The sequence below is a fragment of the Macaca nemestrina genome, chromosome 14 (genome assembly GCF_043159975.1).
Source record: "Macaca nemestrina isolate mMacNem1 chromosome 14, mMacNem.hap1, whole genome shotgun sequence".
Taxonomy (NCBI): Eukaryota; Metazoa; Chordata; class Mammalia; order Primates; family Cercopithecidae; genus Macaca; species Macaca nemestrina.
Genome location: NC_092138.1, coordinates 65,744,619 through 65,765,256, shown reverse-complemented (window position 1 = coordinate 65,765,256; position 20,638 = coordinate 65,744,619). Strand labels below are relative to the sequence as shown.

Sequence of the window (20,638 nt, the reverse complement as noted above, 5' to 3'; positions counted from 1 at the left end):
ATAGAATTATTGGTATTTTTAGATAAATAGTTCAAATATAAAAAATAAACGTTAACCTACTGTTAGAATTCAAGTAAGATGTGTAATTTTAAATCAAAAGAGGGCAGGATTAACTTGCAGCTTCTACTCGGATGGACAAAACAGTGTGTGGAGACTCACATCGTGAACTTTTGCTTCAAGAACTACTGCAAGAACATAACAGTAAAGACGAAATTATTCACAGACCCTTCGAAATAAGCAGGTTGTCGCTGCAAATTCCATGAGACAGCCAAAAAGCTGTGAGTGCCCAAAGTGCAAGAGGGGGAAGGAAAGTCTGCCTCTGAACACACATCCTCACTGGGGAACCTGAAAATCCAGATCATGGGAGAAGGATTTAACCTTACCTAGAGCTGATACGAATTTAGAGAGCCAAATGAAATATAAAAGTTGATGCAAGGCCAGGCGCAGTGGCTCGTACCTGTAATCCCAGCATCTTGGGAGGCCAAGGTGGGTGGATCACCTGTGGTCAGGAGTTCGAGACCAGCCTGGCTAATGTGGCGAAATCCTGTCTCTACTAAAAATACAGAAATTAGCTGGGCATGTGGCACATGCCTGTAATCCCAGTTACTTAGGGAACCGAGGCAGGAGAATCGCTTTAACCCAGGAGGTGGAGGCTGCAGTGAGCTGAGATCATGCCACTGCACTCCAGCCTGGGCCACAGAGTGTGACTCTGTCTAAAAAAAAAAAAAAAAATCGAGGCAGCGGCAAGAAAGAGCTCTGTAGATACTTCTAGTCCCCAGGGAAGCCATATCTGACTTTTATCTTACCAGGGGTCCTTGGGGAAGGCTGCCATTAGAATTGGGGAAGGACCATGGAGAGAAAATTTACAGCCTAGCTTTGTAATAATTTTGACTGAATGCAAATTTTCCTGGGCAATATTTGGGAGTGGGCAAACCGAAAGTGCAGATACTGGCACAGAAGTTGGGGCAGGCAGGTAGGGGCGAGACCTGAAATCCTTTCCTGCTTTCTCAGCAGAGGCTTTTGTAGCCTGGGGCAAGATCTCAGCCTTGCTCTAAGGCTGCCTGGATATAAGGGTGCTGTTGGGCCATGATGGGAGTGAGACCGGCCTTGCTGGTTGTGCAGGAGTTCAGTGAGACCTGTCACCGCCAGCTTCCCCCCAACTCCCTGGTGATCTGTTTGAAGCAGCAGAGTCAACCATAATCCCCCAGGGAACACAATTTTATTGGCCTAAGAATGACACCCCCCCCCCCCCACCGACCCACGTGGCCACAGCAAGCCCTGCCCAAGGAGAGTCTCAGATATGCCTAACCTGTAGCTTACCTGATGGTCTTTATCCGCCCTGATAGCCTAAAACAAAACACATAGTATCTTGGGAGCTCTGTGGCACCGCCCATCACCTGAGAAATCAGAATACTTACCCAGGTGACCTTAGGGCAAACTTGTATCCCCCCATACTACGCAGGCAGTCGATGTTGTATTGAAAGTGCTACCTTCTGGCTGGAGACCAACCAACTGAAGCCATTACAGCAACTCATAAAAGAACAACTCTGCACCAAGAAAGGAGAAAATAATAGCAAATTCTACTGCCTGTAACATCCTAGCTAACCAGAGGTTCTGAGTCTGTCCACGTTACAGCTTCACTGCCAGTGCAACCAGCATTTGAGAAAACCAGTCCCTGCACTAAACAAAACTACCAAGGACCCTCACAGAGTCCACTTCATTCCCCTGCTACCTTCACCAGAGCAGATACTGATGGTAAAGCTGAGAGACCTGGATACTGATCACATTACAGGACTCTTTGGAGACACTCCCCATTACCAGTGTGGACCCAGGTAGCTCCACTAGATGGCTAGATGCAGAAGAGCAGTAACAATCACTGTAGTCTGGCTCTCAGGAACCTCATCCCTAGGGGAAGGAGGAGAGCACCATGTCAAGGGATCACCCCATGGGACAAAAGAATCTGAACAACAGCCATTTACCCCCAGACATTTCCTCTGACATTTAAAAAAAAGGTATGGACCAAAAAATCTCTAGAGAAATAGAATCAATAAAATACAATCACAACTTCAGGAAATGAAAGACACACTTAGAGAAATGCAAAATACACTGGAAAATTTCAATAGAATTGAACAAGTAGAAGAAAGAACTTGAGGGGTCAAAGATAGGCCTTTTTAATTAACCCAGTGTGACAAAAATGAATAAACTGAATAAAGCCTCCAAGAAGTCTGAGGTTATGTTAAACGATGAAGCCTAAGAATAATTGGTGTTGCTGAGGAAGAAGGGAAATCTAAAAGTTTGGAAAACTTATTTGAGGGAACGATTGAGGAAAACTTCCCTGGCCTTGCTAGAGATCTATACATCCAAATACGAGAAGTTCAAATAACTCCTGAGAAATTCATTGCAAAAAGATTATCACCTAGGCACACAGTCATCAGGCTAACTAAAATAAAGATGAAGAAAAGAACCTTAAGAACTATTAGGGAAAAGCATCAGATAACCTATAAAGGAAAATCTGTCAGATTAACAGCACATTTTTCAGCAGAAACCCTGCAAGATAGAAGGGATTGGGGTCCTATGTTTAGCCTCCTTAAACAAAACAATTATCAGCCACGAATTTTGTATCCAGTGAAACTAAGCTTCATAAATGAAGGAAAGGTAAAGTCTTATTCAGACAAACAAATGCTGAGAGAATTTGACACCACCAAGCCAGCACTACAAGAACTGCTAAAAGGAGTTCTAAATCTTTTTTTTTTTTTTTTTTTTTGAGACAGAGTTTCACTCTTGTTGCCCAGGCTGGAGTGCAATGGTGCAATCCTGGCTCACCGCAACCTCCACCTACTAGGTTCTAGTGATTCTCCTGCCTCAGCCTCCCAAGTATCTGGGATTACAGGCATGCGCCACCACGCCCAGCAAATTTTTTGTATTTTTAGTAGAGACAGGGTTTCTCCGTGTTGGTCAGGCTGGTCTTGAACTCCCAGTCTCAGGTGATCCACCCACCTCAGCCTCCCAAAGTGCTGGGATTACAGGGGCGAGCCACCATGCCCGGCAGGAGTTCTAAATCTTGAAACAAAACTTCAAAGTACACCAAAATAGAACCTCCTTAAAGCATAAATCTCACGGGGCCTATAAAACAATAACACAAGGGGAAAAAAATAACAAGATATTCAGGCAACAGCGAAAATGATGAATAGATTAGTAGCTCACATCTCAATACTAACATTGAACGTAAATGGCCTAAATGCTCTGCAAAGAATACAGAGTCGCAGAATGGGTAAGAATTCACCAAGTGGCCGGGCTCGGTGGCTCAAGCCTGTAATCCCAGCACTTTGGGAGGCCGAGATGGGCGGATCACGAGGTCAGGAGATCAAGACCATCCTGGCTAACACGGTGAAACCCCATCTCTACTAAAAAATATACAAAAAACTAGCCGGGCGAGGTGGCGGGCGCCTGTAGTCCCAGCTACTCGGGAGGCTGAGGCAGGAGAATGGCATGAACCCGGGAGGCAGAGCTTGCAGTGAGCTGAGATCTGGCCACTGCACTCCAGCCTGGGCGACAGAGCAAGACTCCGTCTCAAAAAAAAAAAAAAAAAAAAAGAATTCACCAAGTGTCTGCTGTCTTCAAGAGACTCACCTAATACATAAGGACTCATATAAACTTAAGGTAAAAGAGTGAAAAAAGATATTCCATGCAAATGGACATGAAAACTGAACAGGAGTAGCTATCCTTATATCAGACAAAACAGACTTTAAAGCAACAACAGTTAACAAAGACAAGGAGGGACATTATATAATGATAAAAGGATTAGTCCAACAGGAAAATATCATAATCCTAAATATATTTGCATTTAACACTGGAGCTCCCAAATTTACAAAACAATTGCTACTAGACCTGTGAAATGAGATAAAGAGCAGCACAATAATAGTGGGGGACTTTAGTACTCCACTGATAGCACTAGACAGGTCATCAAGACAGAAAGTCAACAAAGAAACAAGGAACCTGAACTATACACCAACAGTGACCAAGTGAGAATCAAATCAAGAACTCAACTGCTTTTACAATAGCTGCAAAAAAAAAAAAAAAAAAAAAAAAATTAGCAATAGACCTAAGAGCTTGAAAGACCTCTACAAGGAAAACTAGAAAACACTGCTGAAAGAAATCATAGGTGACACAAACAAACAGAAACATATCCCATGCTTCACATTTCTTGCCTCCTGCTCCCAGCAACCACTGATATTTCTGTATGTGAATTTGCCTATTCTGTACATTTCATAAAATAGGATCTCAAAATGTAGCCTTTTGTGTCTGGCTTCTCTCACTGAGCATGATTATGTTAGTCTGTTCTTGTGTTGCTATAAAGAAATACCTGAGGTGGGGAAATTTATAAAGAAAAGTTTAATTGGCTTGCAGTTCTGCAGACTTTACACAAAGCATGGTGCTGCATCGGTTTCTGGTGAGGCCTCAGGAAGAGGGAAAGAGAGTTGTGGGAAGATGCCATGCTTTTTTTTTTTTTTTTAATTGAGATGGAGCCTTGCTCTGTTGCCCAGGCTGGAGTGCAATGGCGCGTTCTCGGCTCACTGCAACCTTCGTCCCCCAGGTTCAAGTGAGTCCCCTGCCTCAGCCTGCCTAATAGCTGGGATTACAGGCACCTGCCACAATGCCCAGGTTTTTTTTTTTTTTTTTTTTTTTTTTTTTTTTTTGCGATGGACTTTCACTCTTGTTGTCCAGGCTGGAGTGCAATGGCTTGATCTTGGCTCACTGCAACCTCTGCCTCCTGGGTTCAGCGATTCTCCTGCCTCAGCCTCCCTAATAGCTGGGACTATAGGCATGTGCCACCACGCCCGGCTAATTTGGTATTTTTAGTAGAGATGGCGTTTCACCATGTTGGTCAGGCTGGTCTCAAACTCCTTACCTCAGGTGATTCACCCACTTTGGCCTCCCAAAGTGCTGGGATTACAGGCATGAGCCATTGAACCCAGCCAGTGCCATGCTCTTCTAAACAACCAGGTCTTTCATGGAGTACCAAAGCAAGAACTCGCTCTTCACCAAGCGGATGGTGCTAAGCCATTCATTAGGGATCCACCCGCAAGATTCAGATACCTCCCACGAAGTCCCATCTCCAACATTGGGGATTACAATACAACATGAGATTTGTAGGGGACAAATATCCAAACCATATCACATGATCATTTCAAGATTTATGTTGTGCAAGTAATTGGGTAGTTAGCTGCTCTCTATTAGGTGCTGAAGATGACCTTCAACTAACAATTCAGGTGAAAATCAGGGTCATGGAAAGAACGTTTCAGGGAAATAATACAGCTAGTGCAAAATCCCTAAAGCCGGAAAGATGAGGGAAACAAAAGGCTGATATTTGCAAGCACGGTGGATGCGGAGTGGGAATGATATGAGATGAGGTTGGGGAGGTGAGCATGGGCCAGCCCATGTAGTTCTTTGTAAGCCAGGGAAAGTGGTCTAGATTTTATTCTGCTTTTTCGAGAAGCCACTGGAGGGTTTTATGCAAAGGAGTGGCATAATATGTTTTTAAAAGACCACCTTTCTACTTTCTGTGTCTCTGAATTTGGCTGCTGTATGTACCTCATACAAGTAGAATCATACATTATTTGTCTTTTTGTAACTGGCTTATTTCAGTTAGCAGGTCCTCAAGGTTTATCCATGTTGTAGCATATGCCACAATTTCCTTTCTTTATAAGGCTGAATAATACTCTTTTGTAAGGCTGAACGTGGTGGTTCATGCCTATAATCCCAGCACTTTGGGAGGCCGAGGTAGTTCACTTGAAGTCAGGAGTTTGAGACCGGCCTGGCCAACATGGTGAAACCCTGTCTCTACTAAAAAAAAATAGAAAAGTTAGTCTGGTGTGGTGGCAGGTGCCTGTAGTCCCAGCTACTTAAGAGGCTGAGGCAGGAGGATCACTTGAACCTGGGAGGCAGAGGTTGTAGTGATCCAAGTTCGCGCCACTGCACTCCAGCCTGGGTGATAGTGCAAGATACCGTCTCAAGAAAAAAAAAATTTCATTGTAATATACATCACCTTTTGTTTATTCATCCATTGATATATACTTGGAGTTGCTTCCACCTTTTGGCTATTGTGAATAATGTTGCTATGAACATGGGCGGACAAGTATCTCTTCAAAGACCCTGCTTTCAGTTCTTTTTGGTATATACCCAGAAGTGGAATTGCTAGATCATATGGTAATTCAGTTTTTTATTTTGTAAGGAACTGCCATACTGTTTTTCATAGCAGCTGTACCATTTTATATTCCCAGCAACAGTGCAGAGAGATTCCAGTTTCTCCAAATCCTCGTCAACACTTGTTATTTTCTGGTTTTTATTTATTTTTTATTTTATAGTAACTATTCTAGTGAGTGTGAGATGGTGGTATTGATTTATACTTCCCTTTGCCATTTTTTAATCAGGTTTTTTTTTTTTTTTTTTTGCTCTTCAGTTCTGGGAGTTATAGATTCTGGATATTAACCCCTTATTAGACATGATTTTACATGTATTTTTACCTATTACATAAGTTACTTTTTTTTTTACTGTAATAAAGTACACATAACATAAAATGTACCATCTTAACCATTTAAGTGTCCAGTGCAGTAGCATTAAGTACATACAGTACATTTACCTTTTGGGCAGCCACCACCACTCTCCATCTCCAGAACTTTTTCATCTTCCTAAACTGAAACTCTACCCATTAAACAGTAACTCCTCATTGCCGCCTCCTCCATCCCCTGGGAAACACCATTCTACTCCTAGACTAATTTCAGACTCCGTTTCTTCCTTCACTTAATAAAAGAGAGGGTCCACTGCCAACTAATAGGATTGTTTCTATATGTGGAGGCCTTCTTGGTAACGTGATTGATTTATTGTAGAGAATAGTAATAGAAAATAGGGTTGTTGAAAGAAAAGAGATAGAGACAAAAACTGGTTGGGTATTTTCATACTGGATGTCTTATCCACAGGCCTCAGCATTCTTGCCTCAGTTCTGCCTTATTCTTTTGCATCAAGAAGTTGATCTTGCCAGCCATTTCCATGTTGTAGATCTGCCAGCAGGTTTCATAGCTTTCCCTTTGTTCCTAGTGGCATGGCTTCTCATAGTACATAGCCAGGTGTGGTGGTGGGCACCTGTAATCCCAGCTGCACAGGAGGCTGAGGCAGGAGAATTGCTTGAACCCAGGAGGCAGAGGTTGCAGTGAACCGAGATCATGCCATTGCACTCCAGCCTGGGCGACAGAGCGAGACTCCGTCTCAAAAAAAGTAAATAAATAAAATAATTTGAGGAACAAATCTATTGGTATGTTCTTTTGTAGGGTTTCATTGCCTTTAGGTTTAGGAAATCTGTCTCCATTCAGATACTTACCCGTATTTTCTAAAAGTTTTATTAATTTTACATTATCCTTTCTTATCTACCTGGAATTTATTTAGTATATGATTATGTGGCCCACTGTGTTTTCAGTAGATTCTCACTTTGCGTTGTTGTGAAATATCTGATTAGAGATACCATGTAATGATAGGTATTTTGAGGTTGTTGTTATTGGAGATTATTTTGTTGGTCTTTAAAATGTCATCATCTCTTAAGTCTATTTTGTTTTATTTACAAGACACTATTGCAACAGGAACAAGCAAGCCAGGGGAAGAAATAAGCTTCCTATGGAAGCTTAAATTTTATATTTACTCTACAAAGAGTTGTACTGCCTTAAGGGATTTATTTAATGTTATGATTTGTTTTGTAGTACAAATTAGAAATCTGCCCATATATTTCCTTCTTTTCCTTAAAGTCTGGAAGGCCTACAGAATGTGGCATGAGCAGGAGGATACAGGGTTTGTGGAGATGTGCCGGGTATCACATACGTCTGTGCAAAACCAGTCGTGTTAGGCAGGATCCTAAAACTATCATCAGTGGAAACACTGGCAGTTTTAGTGAGCTGGTCACATTTCATGAATGCTAAATGTTAGATGTCTATAGCAGGGTGTGTGTCATCTAGAGCAAGTTATTGACTGTACAGGTAATTGAGCTCCACCAGAATTCCCTGGAGGAAAGTGTTCCTCATTGAACATAATGGAAATAGTAAGACGTTCAGGCAGTCTGGTCTGCCACGTTCTATTGTTTCTTGCATCTCAGACTTCTTAAGACTCTGATTCCTATTTTTCAGCGATTTCTCCTCATTGTCCTTCCCAAAAGTAAAGTAGCTAGTTGTCTGTGCTTCTATTGCCTGCCGGCCGGCCTTCCTTCCTTCCTTCTCTCTCTTCTCTCTCTCTCTCTCTCTCTCTCTCTCTCTCTCTTTCTCTTTCTCAACAGCCTCCGAAGCAGCTGGGATTACCAGCATTCACCACCATACCCGGCTACTTTTTGTATTTTCACTAGAGACAAGGTTTTGCCATGCTGGCCAGGCTGGCCTCGAACTACCGACCTCAAGTGATCCGCTCCCCTCCGCTACCCAAAGTGCTGGGATTACAGGGGTGAACCACCACACCCAGCCATGTGCATAACATCATTAATTTTCTTGAAGCACTTTTGTAAGTATAACCCATTTAAGTCCTCATTTCACTGACTTTTGGGATCACATTTTCCATTAATGCCCAATTCTTAATGATTTGAGCCCTTGCTCTTCTTAACTTCAGTTGAACAGTTTGTCTGGCTTTCCTCTCCAGGTATTTCTGGGACTTCCTAGGTAAGCTACTTGTCCTTCCAGCCAGTCCTTTGACCCATGGCCCATTGGTCACCGGCTTCCCTAAGGTGTTCTCACTGGTGTCACTTTGGCTTAAGTTTAGGCCCAGCTCCTAGGCTATAGTATTTAATAAGATTATAGTTTGGGCCTGGTTCCTAGGCTATTAATATTTAATAAAGGATTTAACAGAAGGGCATTAGAACAAAGAGAACTTAAAACTGCATATGAAATATGGCTTCACTCAAAGTATACTGGTCCAAGTTCTGCCTCAGGGCTTCTCTATTCTCTGAGGCTTGGCTTACTGCTGTCCATAGGACCAGCCTATCTTTCCTCAGGAAGTACCCTGAAAACTACTGATTCCCCTCCAGGGTCAACTCCAAACTGTGATCAGTTAGCTTTGCTTTGAATAAAAATTGCCAGCCTTAGCAATGTGGCAAAACCCTGTCTCTACAAAAAAAAAAAGTATTAGTCTGTTGTGGTGGCGTATGCCTGTAGTCCCAGCTACTCAGCACTGAGGCGGGAGGATCACTTGAGCCCTAGGAGTTCAAAGCTGCAGTGAGCTGTGATCATGATACTGCACCCCAACCTGGGTGACAGGTTTCAAAAAATTGATGCTGCTTTTTAGGAGGCAGTGTAGCAATATATCTTGAAATTTTAAGAAAAATCACATACTGTTTGAACCAGCAATTTTACTTCTAGAAATGTACTTTTATGGATATATTTTCAAATGCATGCCAAACTATATGTATGAATATTAATAATACCTTTGTAATAGCGAAACACTGAGAACAACCTAAATGTAATACAGGATTAAAAAAAATACAGAGATGGTTCCTCCCTTACAAAGAAAGAATTGGTTTTGTTGAAAAGAATAACCTAGATCTGTACATGGCTAACTTTTTTTTGTGCTCTGGGTCTCCATTGGATTTGGTAAAAACTGTAGTACCAGAATATGATTTCCCTGAGATGAAGCTGCTGGAGCAACTACAGTCGAACCCAAGGTGCTGTCTTCTCCGGAACGGAATGAGCAAGAACATGGCTTCAAAGACTCTAGGTTACAGCAGGCAATATAATAGAGGCCTCTTGCCTCAGGGTCAGCTCCTGCCTGTTTCCCCTGTTCTAGAGGTTGAATGTGCAGTGCATGCTTTATTTGTGCCCTTGGCTCTCTGCTTCTGATTGGTATGGGTCTCTCTTTTTCTGTTTCTGACTTGGCTGTCCTAGGCACTTAGGTTTCTTCATTTGAACTCCTTCTTTTTTTTTTTTTTTTTTTTTTTTTTGAGACGGAGTCTTGCTCTGTCACCCAGGCTGGAGTGCAGTGGCCGGATCTCAGCTCACTGCAAGCTCCGCCTCCCGGGTTTACGCCATTCTCCTGCCTCAGCCTCCCGAGTAGCTGGGACTACAGGCGCCCGCCACCTCGCCCGGCTATTTTTTTGTATTTTTTAGTAGAGACGGGGTTTCACTGTGTTAGCCGGGATCGTCTCTCCATCTCCTGACCTCGTGATCCGCCCATCTCGGCCTCCCAAAGTGCTGGGATTACAGGCTTGAGCCACCGCGCCCGGCCTGAACTCCTTGGCTGATGCCTTTTCACTGTCCACCTGCTTTAGCCCCTTCACACCTTCACTACCATTAGCTTTCCCTCTGTCATCCCAGCTACCATGGCTCATTCCAAGTCATCTCTCACCTGCACTGTGGGAACAGCCATCTGACTAACTCTTCACCCCAAAGCTGGGTAAGTGGCTATATAATATGGGAGGCTTTCAGTGGACTTGGATTTGGGTGAGCCTTTGCTGCCCTCTTCTGGTCTCTAGCTGCTATAGCCGGCAGCTGCTGATAATTAACTTTTTCTGCTTTGATAGGCGTTAACATTTCTGGGTGAAACTGCTTATGCTGATTGTTTTGCAGTAGTAGATCAAGTTGTAGCATGTGTGTAGATACTGCGTAGCCTAAATGCTGTTCAGCCAATATGCCTTTTCCCTCAGTTTATCTTTATCTTTTTTTTTTTTTTTTTTTTTTGGTATTTTTGGTAGAGACGGGGTTTCATCATGTTGCCCAGGCTAATCTCAAACTCCTGAGCTCAAGTGATCTGCCCACCTCAGCCTCCCAAAGTGCTGGGATTACAGGTGTGAGCCACCACGCCTGGCCCAGTGCAGCTTTATGTTATTCAGTCCTTTTAGCTGGTTTTGGAGGAAGAAAGGAAACTTAGGGATGACAGCAAAGCTAGTTTCAGGGAAAATTTTGAAATTTATTTTTTTTGCATCCCTTTTCCTCTCTTTTCACTGCCCACTTTCTGTTGTTCCTGTGCTTCATTTCTTCTTGGGAATTTACCTAGCGAGAAACGTAGAATCAACCACTGCTGTGAAGTATTTACATATCATTAATTGAACTATTTATTAAGCACTTGGCATGTGCTAACCCCTTGCCAGATTTAGTGAGACTTAGTCCTTGGCTTCAAGAAGTTTACTATTTATTGGGCAGAAGTGTCAAGTAAATACAAAGTTGGAAGGCAGAATAGTTAATGCTATTTTAGAACACACAGGAGAGGCCACTAACTCGGCAATAGAGATTGAGGTTGGAGTGAGATTATAGTCGGAATACTTGGATGTGGATGTGATGGCAGAACGGTACTGACGGTGTTAACCAATGGGAAACTGCCTTCTCATTAGCAGAGGTCCAGAACTTCCAGCAGGTAAGCCATTCTTTACCCAGCACCTCCTTTGACATTTCCTTCTGTGTGAATGGTTCTTCAGCATTTGGACAAGTGGTTCTTTATCTGTAGCTGTTGAATCATCCCTTTCAATGCCTTAAAATAGGAGATGGTCCTCTTTCCATTTTTGTGCATTTTCCATCATCCATTCTGCCCCCCAACATTGGTGTCAGGGATATACAAACAAAGCAGAACTGAGACTTGAGGAGCTTACAGTTTAATAGGAGGAAACGGATATTTGATAAATGCTATAAGGTGTTACGATACAAGTATGTAGAGGGATAAGGAGGATAGCCTGTAACCCACAGTCACCTTTTTTGTAAAAAGATCCTTCAGATAACCATTATTTAGATATTCCTTAATGTCTAGAAATGCAAAACTGGTCACAAAAATGAACTGTATACTTACCATTTGACAGACTATTAACTAGCACGTATTTAAATTCGTTTATGATTATTGTTTATGTAATGTGTTTTAAAATGTATTTGTAGCAGCAGTACCCTTCAAATTAACAAGATTGGGAAATGGTTTTCTAGAAGCAGATAGTGAATTTCAGAATGAGATCTTTCATTCGTATAGATGTATGTGTGTGTGTGTGTGTGTGTGTATATATATATATATATATATATGTATCTCCTAAGATTACAGTTGTTTTGCCTTAGTTAGAAACAAAGAAAAAACAGGATATCTAAGGAAATTTAACTCCAAGTCCAGTTAGCCAACCAGCAAATTTTCCTAAACATTTAAAGGCATAACACCAGTCTTAAAGAAACACTTCTAGAGAATAGAAAGCAAGCCAGTACTCCCTGATTCATTTTCTGAAGCTAGCATAAGTCTTTGTAACAAAACTTGACAGGGACATTACAAAAATGGAAAATTACAGGTAATGTCACTCAAAACACAGAAGCAAAAATTCTAAACAAACCAAATCAACCATTTAGAGCAATACAGTAAGCCTAAAATGGGCTGATTAGGAATGTGAATTTGGTTGAACACCCCCAAGCCAATCAAATTCACATATTAACAGAAAAATCACATGATTAACTTGTAGATACAGAAGTTTTTCCAAAAATCAAACATCCATTGATGAATTTTTTTTTCTTTTATTTTTTTTGAAGAGACAGTGTCTCTCTCTGTTGCTTAGGCTGGAGTGCAAAGGCACGATTTCAGCTCACTGCAACCTCTGCCTCCTGGGTTCAAGCAATTCTCCTGCCTCAGCCTTCCGAGTAGCTAGGAGTACAGGCACGTGCCACCATGCCTGGCTAATTTTTTGTAGTTTTAGTAGAGATAGGGCTTCACCATGTTGGCCAGGCTGGCCTCCTGACATCAGGCGATCTGCCTACCTCGACCTCCTAGAGTGCTGGGATTGCACATGTGAGCCACTGTACCCGGCCCATGTATAAATTTTTAACAAATTAGAAATAGAGAATTCCTTTAATTTTCTAAAGGGGTCTTTAAAAAAAAAATACAAACACCATACTTAAGTATTAAATATCAACAGTTTTTCATTTGAGGTTTGGGATAAACTAAAGCTGTCTGGTTAGCACTGTACTAGAGGTCCTTGCCAGTGCACTAAGACAAGAAAATGAGTATATGTTGGAAAGAAAGAAATACAACAGCCAGGATTTTCTGCTAAGTAGACAAGGATGTAAACAGAATTGTGCGTATAGAAAACTCAAAAGAACTGAGATAAACTATTAGAATTAATAATTGAACTATATTAAAAACCTAGAATAAACCTAAGAACTAAAATGTGCAAGACCTTGACAGAAAACTATGAAGCATTATTGAAAGAATTAAAGACTCAAGTAAATAGCTTATAGATTGCTATCTTTACAATATTGAATCTTCCAGTATTCCTTAACTCATTTCTAGATCTAATGCAGCCCCAAGAAAATCCCAGCAATTTCATCTTTTTCCTTGTCTTTTTTTCTTTCCTTCTTTTGAAATAATTTGATTCTAAATTCCTATGGAAATTCAAAAGGCGAGAGATAACGTAGACACTCTGAAGGACAACCTGCTGTAACAGATGAAAGGAAGTCTTATAGAGCTGCAGTAATGACGATGGTGTGGATCAGCACAGGGATAAAGAGAACAGTGCAACAGACTACTGAACCCAGAAACAAACTCATGCATATGTGGCCAGTTTTTTAAACAAAGGAGCAGTTAGCAAGTCTTTTTCAGTATATGATGCTGTGTCAAGTAGATGTCCGTATGGGGAAGGGAGCACTTGATTCCCACCTCACCAACACCAAAAATCAATTCCAGGTGATGTGTAGATCTAAATGGAAAAGAGAAAATAATAAAAATTCTAAGGAAATAATATAGGCAAATGTCTTTATGACCCAAGTGTAGGGAAATATTTCTTAAACCGGATAATAGCAGCAACTAGAAGCACAAACCTGAAACCATTAACTATAAAGATTTAAAGATGGGAAAAATTAATGGTGTGTTTGTGTGTTCTGTTAGAAATAATCCAACAAAGAGAGAAACATGATGGTATAAAAGAGAATTTGCAGAGTCACATTCTTTACAAGGTGAAAAGTGGGTGAGATTTGGCATTGAAGAATAGGCTGAATTTGTTCACTGGTGATCGGTTCTAAAATTCTATGCAGTTTTTGAATAGTGGCTGCTGTTATTCCCATGTATTAGAATGGGAGAACACCAGAGTAAACGATCTCATTGAATAGCTACCAGAACCATCTGAAGGAACTTCAGCATTTTCCTGTTCAGTAAGCAGTGTGTTGATATATTTTTATTTTAAAATTGAAGGGACTCAAATGACTTGGATACCTCTGGAATAACAGTAGTCATTCACAATTTTCACTTTTGTCAAGAAAACCAGTTTTTTAAAGGGCAGCCTCAGAGTCAGAATTCTCAAAAAGCTCTTGCCAAAAGCACCTTTTCTTACAAATGCTGTACTGTCCCTTACCCCTGTGTGGCTTTTAAAACTGATCCTGGACAATTCATTAATTGGACTAGCCACATTTCAAGTGCCCAGTAGCCACATGTCACTAGTTAGTGGCAGCCTTTTCAATGGGGCAGATGTAGAATATTTTTGTCATTGCAGAAAGTTTTCTTAGTTCTACAATGGGACTTTCCACCTTTGCGGACAGACACCAAATAAAATTTTAGCTGGCCTGTAGTTAAGTGACTGCTCTGGTATAACTTTAACCCCTGCCACATTAGGTTGTCAAAGGTGGCCCACCACCTTAAAAGCCTGCCTACTCTTTGGGTGTTTACTTGCATGGCTTATGATTTTCTGGTTAATAAATAAATTAGAGGCTGTGCATCGTAGTTCACACCTATAATCCCAGCATTTTGGGAGGCCAATATGGGAGGATTGCTTGAACTCAGGAGTTAAGAGACCAGCCTGGGCAACACAGTGAGACCTGTCTCTACCAAAAATAAAAAATTTAGCCTGGATTGCCTGAGCCCAGGAGTTTGAGACCACAGTGAGATGTGATCCAGCCATTGCACTCCAGCCTGGTCGACAGAGCACCCTGTCTCAAAAAAAAAAAAAAAGAACAAATTGTGGTACACATTTAAAACTATCCAATCTAGGGTTGTGACAGCATTGTTGAAGATGGTAATCATTTGAGAGGTTTCAGAAAGCTTGATTTGCTGAAGCTTATAGGTGAGGAATGTTGGAGGACTGTAATAGATTTTTGCTGCTGAGTTCAGCACTTGAGGAATCTGCCTCTTATAATTAGATAGCTCCCGAATGTAATTTCCCTTTCCTTTCCTGATGTTCTTCTCCCCTTTCCCCTCTCTTCACATAGCCCTATCCAAGCTTGGAGGAAGCTACTTCAGGGTGGTCTGCGTTATGTAGGGAATTTTTTTTTTCTTTTTTCTTTTTTTTAAGCTTAGATTCTGGTGGAAGATCTGTAATGCAAGGCGAATTCACAGTAGATTGCAATTTGTGAGGGATACAGAGGATAGAAATAGGATAAATTGGATATACTTAAAGATATGGTTGGCACTTTACCTTGAAATGAAAAAAAAGAAAAAAAGAAAAAAAAAACAACAAGTTTAGATGTGATCATCTCCAAACTGGCTGCTTCGGGAGAGAGCCAGCTGGTTAACTGGGTTACATAATTCGAGTATGGGTTTGGGGTGGATATGTTCATAGGGGCTTAATACCTCTTTCCAGCTTCTCTTTGTCCTGGAATTCCAAAACCTGTGATGTTATTGCTGGAACTTTGATTCAGCAGTTGCTAAACACCTACTCTTGTGTTTCTGGCACTAGGATTGGGCCTTGGGTTTACACAGTTCCAAGAGTCTGGGTGCTCAGTCTGATAATAGGAGACAAGTGTACACAAATAATTATCATATAGTGTTGTTCATAAACAGAATGTCCAAGGTTCAGAAGGTCCTGAAACAACATTTAGTCTGATTTCCCCCATTTTCTACTGGATGCAGCTGAGGCCCAGAGAGGGAAAGAGACTGGTTTAAATAATGCCAAAAGAACTAGAACCTCAGAACCCGAGTTTTGTTGACTGGTCCTTAATAATTTTACTCTACCACCCTAAAATATGATCACCATCCTTGTGGAAAACATCTAATTTGTATCTGCTTTAAAAAGCCCACCCCTTCCATGTTGTTCTGTTGACTGCCCTCTCTCCTTAACTCTGATACCACTTTACTATTTTTTCCTGGTATGGATTGTGCTTTTGTGGAAATTTTTATTTCCTCTCTTGTATCGTGATTATCAGGACAGGAGCCAAGCCGGCTTCAATCTTTGTCCTTATTTCCCCTCCCCAAGCGACGTCTGAACAACTCTCAGTCACACTTGAAGCCTCAGACAAGTTCGGTTCGAACCTGTTTGCTTGCTCCACTGAGAGACACCTTTGTGTACTGCAATAAAAATTCTTACTTTTTGGGCCACGTGAATGCATTTATGCTGTAAGAACTACGTGAGGTTAGTTACTGTTTGATTGCGGAGTTTTGTAGGTAGGAGGCACAGAACAGTAGCAACAATTTACGAAGAGAAGATTTATACGAATTGGAACAGGGCCCTGCCGTCCGCAAGGTGGCGGGGGGCGGGCTGGGGCGGGGCTGCGCAGTGGTGCTGCGCGCCCAGCTCTGTTGCCGGAACTACTCCGAGTCGTGCGCCGGGCCGCGCGCAGCCCCGCCCCGCCCCGCCCCTTTCCCCCGTGGGGTGGAAACAAAGGGGGCTCGGCGCGCGGTGCGGAGCCTAGGGGAAAGGGGAGGAGAGTTCCGGCGGTCCGGCGCGCTGGGCTCGCTAGGTTTGTGCTGGCGAGGGCACGGGGTGGGACTGGCGACCCGTACCCAAGAAGTGGGAGGGCCGCGCGTCTCGCGGCCTAGCGGCGAGGGGCGTCGCCTGCGCGCGCAGCGGAGGCCAGTGCGCCGGCGCGGAGCGAGCCCGGGTCTGTGATCGCCGAAGCGGGGTGCGGCGGGGCGGGGCCGGGCCCCTAGTGCGGTGTTGCGGGACTGGGCCGAGGTTGGGGCGCGGGGGCGGAGAGAATGGAGCCTCCGAGGCGTTAGGCGACTCTGTCATCTCTGGGCGTGCAGCCGTCGTTTCTTGGCGCGGCCCGTGTGATGGTGCCGGGAAGAAGGAAGCGCAGTGACAGCGCCTCAGTTGGAGCCGGGGTTCCGGGGGTGAGGAGGCCCGCGGACGGCGGATCTGGCGAGCTGGCCGCGGGCTGGGCGAGCAGTCACAATAGGAGGCGGCGGCCCAGCGAGGAGCCGCGGGAGCTGCCCTGCAGGGCGGAGCCTCCCCTCGCAGGTATTGGCCTCCGCGGCCGTTGGCTGCAGCGCGAGGGCGGGACGGGCCGCGGGCCGTTGGGCGCCTGAGGGGCCGCACCCGAGTCTTGGGCTAAGGTTTGGCCCGGCCGCCTGGCGCTCTTTGTTCCCGCGGCGGCGAGGAGGCGCGGTCTCAGCTCGGGGAGCCGCCGGCCCGCTGCCCGGCAGATGGTCTCGCTGTCTCGCTTCCTCGCTCCCTCGCTCCCTCCCTTTTTGTCGAGACGCAGGTGAAATGATGTCACCCAGGAGAACGCGGAACCCGGTCGAAAGGGTCGTCTCTGGCGTCCATCTACTTCCGTGGGTTTCTGGACAGGCTGCGTTTTGTTCTCAGGGGATGAAAGTTCTTTCAGGGCTGAAGCGTGAGAGAGGTTGGTTTTTGAAACGGGAGTATTTCACGTTATTGAGGTCCAAAAAAAAAAATAAAGTTTTCGTTTACGTTTGTATGGGTTGTAAGGTACAGTATTTTTCTTTGTGTTGCAAAAATGATGTATGCTATTATTCAGTAAAAGTTGAGTATGCTAATTTTTCTACCGAAAGTAGAAACACACACATGTAATTATCGCCACCATCGTATGACTTGCCATTTCTTTTTTCTTAAGAGGTGGACTTAATATATGAAAACTCAAATATATTCAAAGCTCATAATACAGTTGTTACCTTAGAGTTGCAAATCTGTTGTATCCTATTTAGCCTTGATTGCGAGTGCTGTTATACTTGAACATTTACCATAAATTTCTTTCAATAGCAAGCAACCCTTGTATGTAGGCTTTCAAAAAAATTCCCTTTTATAGGGACAGTTGGAATAAAAGTAAAATTGTTCCTATCTTCAGGGAACACCGTGTAATGGAAGAAATAGAACTTTTGTAGAGGTGACAATACGAAACCAAATGCCTATAGATGTCATCAGGTGTGGGAAGCTGGGACACACTTGGAATAAAAAAAAGAAATTTCTGACTGGAAGTTTACCTGGGAATTGTGTCCCCTTTCTCTGGAGTTTAGACATGTACTGGTATATTTCACCTTTTGCAAACGTACTAATCATACATTGTTCGTTCAATTTTAAGTTGGTTTTTATAATGTATCTGTGAGACTTATTTCTAAGAGATTTGAAGGCCTTAGATCCTATAGGAATAAGTTCTGCGACAGACTGGTCATGTGCACCTCAGGCTCTCATCTGTAAAATATAAAAAAAGTTGGACATATATAATCTGTGGGTTTTCCACCTCTGACTTCGTCTGTGATTTTAGAAGGTAGTTCGTATTTCCATACTTGTTGGGCTTTATATGCCCATCCTGTTTTTATAGTTAAATTGTCAGGTATTACCCTGGGTCAGTATTGAGAATTTTCTTTACTAAAATAACCTAATTTTTGATAAAGAGTAAACAAGATGGCATAGTCAGACATAACTGAATCTGTTAGCTCATAATGTAGAGTGTAGATATGTTGTCTGCCAACAGCATTGGATGAGGCTTTTAGTTAATTCATGTTACATTCCTAGGCTCTTTCTGTTTGTGCTCACTTTCTTTTTTTGAGGCTGTGAGTGGAAAGTATGGGTGAGAAGTTCTTATAAAAGTTTCTGAAGTGATTAGGTACTTGATCAATATGGAAAGATTATTGGTCAAGATTATGTCGTCTAGTTTATTCCACCTATTTCTCTGTACCACCTCTAGTTTGGTTTAGGCCACCACCATTTTGTAATTCATCTTGCTGGAAAGGTAGTTGTTAATTAGTCTTGATTGTTGCATTGCGTCGGGGTCTACTTATTTGTTTCGTGTTTGTTTTCCTGCTAAGAGAACATGTCAGACAGTTTTCACTTCCATTTTGCTCTATTTAACTCACAGCCTTTTCTCTATAAAGAGCGAACAGATTGTAAACATGGATTTGAACAGTATAGTTCTTGTCTAGTTCATCAGCAAACGTTATCTAATACGACGTTATCTACAGGAGATAAAGCATTAATACTTGAACTCTATATAGTAAATTAATGAGACAAATTTAGAATACACAGATGAAGAAGAGGGGTCATGTACACAGTCTCTTTTCCCAATTCTAACATCTTTTTATTTATTTATTTATTTATTTTTTAATTTTAGTTTTTCCAGAAACAGGTTTTGCTGTGTTGTCCATTGTGGACGCGCACTTCTGGGCCCAGGTGATCCTTCTTTCTTGGCCTCCTGAGTAACTAAGACTACAGGTGTTTGCCATGGAGCCTGCCTGCCTTAGATCTTTCCCTTTTTTAAGGATCTGAACTTTTTACCTCTTACCTATTATCCTCTTGGAGTTCTGTTATTAATTGTCCCTCACTAGACTGAGTGGCTTTAAGGGTAAGGATTGTTTCATTTTCCCATTTTGTAGTCACAGCATCCAGCATATGGCAGGCAAGCAATAAATATTTGAATTATGATTGTTATTTAATAAAATAATAACTCAGTCATACCTCTTTTTTCCAACTGTTGTAAAACCCACAGTTACTATGTAAGTAATTATATGTGTGTGCGTGTTTGGAGAGAGGGAGAGGGGAGAGTGTGTGTATAAAATTTTTCATTGGTTTGGACTTTTGTGGTGTAGATATTTTTCACTGCTGTGTAATTCTTTGTGGTAACCAACCTAAGTAAAACAATTTGAGACTTTTTTGAGGGGAGAAAAATCTTTGTGTAGGCAAATCTAGATTTTGGAAGGGAAGGAAATAAAAGTTTATTTAAAATATCTCTTATTTTTCCTACCCTTTATTTCTGCATTGTGTGTGTAATGGAAAGAGGATTTCTTTAGTTGTATCTGTTTTCTTTTCCCTTTTCCTTCTTTTTTATCACCTTATGGGATTCTGGACTGGGGAAAGGAAGTAGGGGAGCCTTAGGCTGTTTTCACAGACCCTATTTTTGCTGTGCTCTCAGAAAAAGATGGGTCCAGTTTGTTTGCCTAAACTCAAGAATGGGAACAATAATTTCTTTTTAGAAATGATTATCGCAGTGCTGGGCAGTAATGAACATCCTCACCCACATAGTACCAGTCCTTGGTTTTCTCCTAATACTGCCTATTAGCTTTTGAAAATTATTTTTTAGGTCAGGCATGGTGGCTCACGGCTGTAATCCCAGCACTTTGGGAGGCTGAAGTTAGTGGATCACCTGAGGTCAGGAGTTCGAAACCAGCCTGGATAACTTGATGAAATCCTGTCTTTACTAAAAATACAAAAAATTAGTTGGGTGTGGTGGCCAGCACCTGTAATCCACTACTCTGGAGGCCGAAGCAGGAGAATTGATTGAATCTGGGAGGCAGAGGTTGCAGTGAGTCAGGATTATACGAGTCAGGATTGCGCCATTTCACTCCACCCTGGGCAACAAGAGCGAAGCTCCGTCTCCCGAAAAAAAAAAAAATATATATATATATATATATATTATATATAAATATATATATATTTTTTTTTTTTTCATAAGTGTGTCTATATATATACACACACACATATATAGACACATATGAAAAACAAATT

The 20,638-nt window shown here is 42.2% G+C and overlaps 1 protein-coding gene across 18 annotated transcripts in view; it reads left to right on the top strand.

The window, feature by feature from the left end:
* LOC105485770 (ring finger protein 38) overlaps positions 1–20,638 on the top strand; it is a 142,039-nt gene that overhangs the window by 64,750 nt on the left and 56,651 nt on the right. For 4 of the 18 annotated variants that reach the window (XM_011748247.3, XM_011748249.3, XM_011748250.3 and 1 more), the window contains exon 1: positions 16,403–16,637. The exons of 7 other annotated variants lie outside the window; for them this stretch is intronic. The gene's annotated coding sequence lies outside the window, so the exon portion shown is untranslated. 7 more of the 18 variants (XM_011748246.3, XM_011748252.3, XM_011748254.3 and 4 more) reach the window with 3 other exon arrangements.